The 8180-nt window shown below is 27.2% G+C and overlaps 1 long non-coding RNA gene across 2 annotated transcripts; it reads left to right on the top strand.

Annotated features, from left to right (window-relative positions):
• Positions 1-1995: 1995 nt before the first annotated feature.
• Positions 1996-5070, top strand: LOC133666750 (uncharacterized). Of its 2 annotated transcripts, XR_009831300.1 has the most exons (4): positions 1998-2455; positions 3386-4019; positions 4259-4578; positions 4741-5070. It is a non-coding gene; the product is annotated as an uncharacterized LOC133666750 (long non-coding RNA). The 2 variants fall into 2 exon arrangements; XR_009831299.1 differs by having other exon boundaries at positions 1996-2455; positions 4259-5070.
• Positions 5071-8180: the final 3110 nt, after the last annotated feature.

Consider the following 8180-nt stretch of genomic DNA (forward strand, 5'->3'; position numbering starts at 1 on the left):
AATACAAAAGTTAACTATTTATAAAGTAAAATAATTTTGAAAGATAGAAGAAGAATTTAATCTCAAAGTATGTTGAGTAAAAATAAAATCTAAAAGAATTATAATATATAAAAAAAGGATTTATAAGAAATATTACCAAACTCATTTAGAAATATTTAAACAAATCAACAAAATTTACAATGTTAAATTCTTTTCTCATATATTGCAGCTTTGTTAAATTTAATTAATGATTATGATGTAAAATTTCTTTTTTATTTTATATTTCTTTCAAATTCAATTGACACTAATGTTATATTCCTTTTTGATGTTTCAGATTTTTAGATATAGATTTTTTTTAATTTTAATTCTTTAAATTCTTCTCTTATGTTTTTATATTTGTCCATTATTTATATATTGTAACATTATATTCTTTTATATGTTGTAACATAACTAATAAGCTAATTGAATCTAACAAATGTGCAACATATAAAAACATGATCATGTAGTACAAAATGAATAAAAAAATAAAAAGAGGATATACTAAAAGTGAAATAAAATTGAAAGGTAAAAAAAGGATATAGCAGAAATATTATCTAAATCAGGAAAACATTTACATAAAAGAATAAAAATTCAACAAATTTAGAATGATAAATTCTCTCTTTGATCTAATTTTTCCTAATTCACTTGACAATTAACAATTTATGTTAAATTCATTTTTGGATTTTTTAGATTTAGATTTAAGATTATCTTTTAGATTTAACTTTGAGATTAAATTCTATTCTTAAGTTTCAATTCATTTTTATTTTCTAAGAGTCAACCTTTTTTGTTACATTCTCTTTTCATGTTCTTATATTTGTTCATTACTTATATATTGCAACATTTTATTCTTTTTTATATGTTGCAACATATAAATTGCATAATAAATTAATTGAATCTAACAAATGTGCAACATATAAAAAAAGGAATTTTCAACATGGTCATATAATACAAAATTAATAAAAAAATAATAAAAAAAAGAGGATACACTATAAGTGAAATAAAATTGAAAGATAGGAGATGAATTTAATTTCAAAGATAAAAAAATCTGAAGGAAATGTAACATAAAAAAAGGATTTAACAGAAATAATAAAAATATAAAATCAAACATTAGTAAAATTAAATCATGAAAGACATTTAAAGAAAACAATTAAGTTCAGCAAATTTGTTTTATATTGTTAAATTTCTTGTTTTATATATATATATTCAAATTCAATTAACTAAAATTCATTCTTTGTTCTTTTTTAGATTATTAGATTTAGATTTTTTTCAACTTTGAGATTAAATTTTTATCTTATGTTTCAATATTTTTATTTTATGGTAGTTAACCTTTTCTGTTATATTTTCTTCTTATGTTTTTATATTTGTTCATTACTTATATATTGCAATATTTTATTTTTTTATATGTTGCAACATAACTAATATAATTAATTAAATGTAATAAAGGTGTGCAGCATATGAAAAAAAAGGAATTTAACATTGTTATATATAAATATATGAATAAAACATAAAAAATGAATATAATATAAGAGTTAATTATTTATAAAATATTATAAGTTTGAAAGATAGAAGAAGAATTTAATCTCAAAGTAAGAAAACTCAAAAGAATTGAAACATAGGAAAAAGATTTAACAGATTTAACATATTATATAAATCAAGGAGAACATTTAAAGAAAATAAATAAATTTAACAAATTGATAATGTTAAATTTTATTTTTATATTTAATTTTCCAATTCAATCGATAAATAAATGTTATTTATATTATTTAAATTTGTTTATCTTTATGTTATTCCTCTTTTATATTTGAATTCTGTTCAGATTTTGTTCATCTTAATATAAAATATCTTACTTATGTTTGATTTTTATATTTTTATATTTTACTTTCTTATATTTCCTTGATTTAATTTCTTAAATTTATTTATTTTAAAGTTAAATTCAATTCATGTGTTTTAATCATATTAAATTCAGTTATTTTTATTTTCTTTTTTTATTCTATCATTCTTTTTATAAATTTATTTTTTTTTTATTAAATTTCTCTTTTGTGTTTTATTTTTATTTAAATTTCACTTAAACGAAATATAATTTTATTTAAATTAATCTTTATATTAAAATCCTCTTTTGTTTTATAATCTGTTTTATTTAATTTAATGATTTATCTTGTTAAATTAATAATTTTCTTGTTATTATGTTTTTAATAAATTAATATCTTTGCAGGATTCCAAGCAACAACAATTATAATATACATACATAATATTTTAATTTTTCGCGCGTTTTTGAATGGAAAAATAAGCATCATGGGCCAGCCAATCAGAACATCGCTTAATTCTTGGCGCGAGACGAACCAGTGCGCATCACACTGCGCATCATACTGCGCATGGCGTTAGTCTACAGTTGAAAATTGTGTGGAGTGGACGTGTCGTCGCGAATTCGGATTATTAGGTAAGTTATTTTACTCTAATTATTACTAAATTTATCAATCGTTGTTAATTTAAGTTTTTAAATAATCCATTCAGTGTAGTGAAAACGAAATTAATTAGTTTTTTGTGTTTCTTTGCGTCTTTTCCTTCGATTGTTCATTTTGCGTTTATTGCGTCATTAACGTCTCGTATCGAAATATTTCGAAACAGAATTTGAAGTGGTATATTCGTCTTTTTTAATATAATTTTAATTAAGTTCTTGATCTTTATTTTTTATTATTTTAGTCGTATTAAAATAAAATAAATTTTTCACGGTTCGTCAATTTATTTCGTGAAATCGTATTATTCGAGTGTCGCATATTTTTTCGATTGTATATATATATTGTGTGTAACGTCTCACGTATGTGTTTATTGTTTACTTTTTTTGGTCATTTATATTTTGCTCGAGGGTAGAAACAATCCTTATAACATTGTGTATATATATTTCCAAGAAATTGGATTCGTGTCCAAACATGTTTCGACTTGTCGAACGTATCCCCTCTCCATATTGTTATTCGATGCGCGAAATCGAATGCGCAAAGTGACATTATTGGTTGATTCGTCGTGAATATTAGACGTTTGAAATTTTCTCGAGACGTGTATTCTATTTAGTGCGTAATAATTTAATACTGTTTCTTTTTTTTTTTTTATCATTTGTGCGTTTTTGTTATTTAATTAATACATCTTTGTTCAATATTCTATACAATATTATTAAAATTGATAATTCTTTGACAATTAAATCATTTTGAGTTCATTTCTCATTCTTCGTATAAATGGAGTGTCGAATTTAATAAGATAGGTTACATCGTGAATTTTTATTTGATTTGATTGTTGTGATACTTTATTAACGTAATCTAATTTCATACATTTTATTTAATTGATTTATTTAGAAGTTTTGATTTTTTCTGCGCAGGTTTAATTGGTAGCGTCATGATGGTAGCTCTCGGGAAGGCGGGAAAAATTCCAATATGGACGCCTTTTTTGATGTGGTAAAATTTTATATTTCGTATGTATAAATTTTTATTCTGTTTTATAGGATTATTAGTGATTGTTGTTAAGCAATTCATAATAAAATTACGTTTTGGTTAAAAGAAAGCGAAAAAAATTAGAAATTTATGAAGCACTTTCATGATTTATACATAATTCGTAATTTAGCAATATTTTCAGAACAAATGTACGATAGAAAGAAGAAGAGTAATATCAAAAAGATATTGTTTCTTCTTTTATCTCTTTCCCATCCCACTAATTTAATGTTAATTTCAGAAAATATTTGTGACCGCGCGCAATGCGGTTAATAGAATCAGTGTTTGCTTCGTCATAGTATTTTTAATATTTTTTAGAGCACAATAGCTCTGATTAAATTTAATTAGAATAATCAAACGCGAAGATAGAATCAGTGTTTGTTCGCCGATTATATTATAATTTATACGGACGCGTTGTTAGTTTCTTATTTTTATTTTTTTCTTTTTATAAATATTCGTTTTCGGTACAGAGTAGAGTCAGTGCTTCTCTCAAGAGAATACGGCGATCATCCACCACGCGAAGAGGTAAGAGAAATCATTAGATTCTCATTTTTTAGATTTTAATCTTTTATATTTTTATTATTATTAAAATTTATTAGAAACTTAATTTTTTATATTAAACTATTTTTTTATAAACTGTTTTATTAAAGTTTAAAGTTAAACACAGTTATATTTTTTACTGTTCCAAGATTTTAAGATTTTAAATAACGAATATTATATTTTTAAGAGAAAAATTACATAGAACGTTTTATATTTTGTTGCAGATGCTGATGAAAGTTTTTCTTGGACTTTAGTCTTAAAAAATATTTGTGACCACGCGCAATGTGGTTAAGTAGAATCAGTGTTGCTTCGTCATAGTATTTTTAATATTTTTTAGAGCACAATAGCTCTGATTAAATTTAATTAGAATAATCAAACGCGAAGATAGAATCAGTGTTTGTTCGCCGATTATATTATAATTTATACGGACGCGTTATTAGTTTCTTATTTTTATTTTTTTCTTTTTATAAATATTCGTTTTCGGTACAGGGTAGAATCAGTGCTTCTCTGAAGAGAATAAGGCGATCATCCATCACGCGAAGAGGTAATTATCTCTTTTTCTGTCTAAATTTTTTATTCTTTCAAACAGAAATTAATCAGAATTTCAATACATATCATTATTACATATTGCAAATTTAATAGTTTCATATTTCAATTTCTTTGAATAACGAGAACCGTGTTTTAAATTGATGATATTTTGTCACAGATTTCTTCCATCCTCCTACCTGATGACAGGCTTCTTCTCGATGACTTCTGGGGCTACAACACAGTGAAGGTGTTCGTCGCATCATATGGTGAGTCGCATGCTTTTTGGTTCCTCCGGTCATTCAATCATGTCGTAGGATGAAAGATCCGTATCGACACGGATGACTGGTTGTATACGTAGAATTTTGCACGAGCACAATGACCACGGATATTTGTTTATAATATCCGTGAGTAGTAACATTTCTTTTGTGTTTTATTTATTAGTTCAGGCTAGGATCTTCTTGCGTTTCGCGTTTTTGATTAATATAAAATGTTTAATAATTTTCTAATGTCAAAGCATATAATAATTATTGTATTAATATAATACAATAAGTAATTTGAATTTTATAATTCAAAATTCTTCAGAATAACATTATAAGTTATTTGACCAAATATAATTTGATTATTGTGATATAATATCAATTTCATATAATAATAACTTTAATATGACTTAGAACATTTAGAACATTTAGAGAGTAAAGTTCAATTTTCTTTGTTTTCTTGTAAATCACAAATATGAATTGAATTTTGTGCAAGAAGATATTTCGCGACAGGTAGATTTTAGAATCAGAGCAATAAGTTTTGAATATTATTTTTATGGCTTTGAAAATATGCTCTGATGAAGGAATCGCCTGAGGATATTTCTATTAATATTTATGTTAATTACAATGAATAATTCTAATTCTTTCTTTAAATTCAATATTAAGAATTAAAATTTCAATAACTTGTTCAATTAATGAAATAAAATATAAAGTAGAGTCATACAAATATAATAATTTGAAATATAATAAGAATATAATGCAAAGTCAAAGAATATTAGCCCGTTAGATACAAAATGGATATACTAATATTTCTTTTTAGCTCAGGATTTTCAGATTTAACCCTTTCCATGTTCACTGCCAGGAACTCACTCACGTGCCCAGGTGTTACTTGAGTGAGGGAGAGGCAATGAGTATGATGACCTTAGTTCATAAGTTAATACAAATTTTTTAGCGACTGGCAATGCGTTAGTGTATCGTGCACGACGTACTTTCCACATTGTGTGTGTGTGGTTAGGCTGTGGAATTGCGTCGTTTCAATTATTATTTCTTTCACTGTTCAATCTCTTTTTCGAATCTTTTTCGCAATTAAATATTGCGAATAACTAATAGATAATAAGATTATTAATCTTTAGTCTCAAATTTGACAATAATGGTACAATTTTGATTCACAATAATGATACCGTTTAGTCTGATGACTAATATTTTAGTAGAAAATATCACATATTCATATCAAATATTCAGAATTAAAATAGATAAAGTAGATACACGCATTTTTGTCGCGCTTCACGCAATGGTCGCTAGCCATCGTCAGTCGATTTCAGGAAAATGGTACGTAAAGTTAGAGTGTGCGAGTAGTGTGCCAAGCCCGGGTGTCGGAGGCGTCCCGGGACGTTTTCCCTAGTGTAGGCTTTTGCGCCCGGGTATTATGCGTGAGAATCGTGGAATGAGTGTGTTGGTATGCCTGTTTTGCCATTTTTTAAATATAGGGTTAGGTAGGATAGGTAGTATACTTCTGGTATGTCTGTTAATTATAAGTAGGTAGGGCCGGGCAGGTTGTCACAGTCTCTGATCGGGTAGGCGCGTTTTCGCGTGACAATCTGTTTCAGGGAATAAAATTTGGAAATCGAGGGTGAAGCTGAGACGAATGGGAGGACAATGCCATTCGTCTCTGGCTTTGCTCATCGATTTTTCGAATTTCGCGGTCGCGGTCGCGATTTGCTTTCGAAACGAACGTTGCGCTCGAGATTCTGTACATGTACGGAGAATGATCATTGCGATCGTTGGTCGTCCATGTGCACTTAGCTTCCGCGATTTAGTCCCTTTTTTTTTTTTTTCCTTGATTTGCGATTAGTGAATCTTGAGCCTAGATTTAAGTTTCAGCGGGCATTGCGCCCGAAGGAGGAAGACCGAAGAGGCCCGACAAACTGTCACGAAGAGGGCTGCAACGAATGGCTTCTCATCTTTTGGATCTTGTCTGGATCCAAAGAATGGGAAGTCATTGTTACTACTTTGTCATTGTGCTCGTTTTAGTAATACGTAGTATATGTTGTATCGTCTTGGCCAATTTGCATGCTGGCCCATCATTTATCCAGTCATCATGGGCAAATCGCGGTTTTGCATTAGTGTTGCGATTGATTAATAACGGGTTGAATTAGAGTTGCGATGAAAAGATCGCGTTTGCTATAGCGTTGCGTTGAAAAAAATATCGCGATTGCTTTTAATTATTTTCATTATGAATTAGTATATTTTTATTTATTTATTTTTTTTTAATATTTGAATTTGAATTTATTCTTTCTTGTTATATCGATTTATGATATTCAAATAGCTTTTTAGATTTATAAAATAATAATATTAAATTCATTAAATTTTGTTTATTAAGTAAATTCATTTGAAGAATTAGTGTTGCGTTGATGAATGATCGCGTTTTTATAGTAGTGTTGCGTTTATTTGTCCAAATTGCCCATATTTCTTCCACTTGGATTGTGGAAGTACGTTCCAGCTCTTTCCTGAATCACCTATTACAGCCAAAAAGGCTGTACAAAGGGTGATTGTACGACGGCAGTCTCTGACTTGGCTGCAATCTTCCGCATTTAGTGTTGCGTCTACAATAAAATAATGAGTGCATAAATTAATTTATCAGAGTTTCGTATATGTTTTCGCGAATTTTTTATCTTTTTTAATTATTTTTTTTCTTAATAAAGAATTGCATTTGAAGTATAATAAAGCACTCCTCGCGTTTTCTTTTGAGATTTTAGTACATTAGTGTTGCGAAATAAAAGAAAACTCCACTCACGGTTTGTTCGGGTTTACATTGAGTGGATAATTATTTTGGTAACCCTTCTGGTTACTTTTTCGTCGTTTTTCACTTTTTCAGCGCCCCCTTATTAAGAGCGTTTGTTATTGAAAATACTGTTAAAAATTTATTTTATTTCTTTCTTATCAATAAATATCTTTGATTTAAAATCATGAATTGCTTAACAACATTTTGATAATTTGATTTTTTTAATTAATATTTATTTTCCTTTTAAATTATTTTTTAATTACTAATCCAGTAATTGAGTTTGTTACAGGTATGAATTGAAGAAAATAAACAGGAAAAAATAGATAGCAAATAACGTGGGATCTCTTCATTTGTTGAAAATTAATTACTTTTGTTATTGAATTTCACTAATTCTGTTATTTCACTAAGTCTGTTTCAGGTATCCTCTTCACCTTTCAACGAAATGGATTACATCTCATCATCAGATAAATATTCTAATTTTTATATTAGGTAGGATAGGTTGTAAAAAACATGGGATTTATAAACTGTGTTTTGTTCTTCTTTTTATTAAAAAAGGCATTTTCGCCTTTCCTACTTTGT

This window comes from Apis cerana, linkage group LG10, assembly GCF_029169275.1.
Source record: "Apis cerana isolate GH-2021 linkage group LG10, AcerK_1.0, whole genome shotgun sequence".
In the NCBI taxonomy this organism is placed as follows: Eukaryota; Metazoa; Arthropoda; class Insecta; order Hymenoptera; family Apidae; genus Apis; species Apis cerana.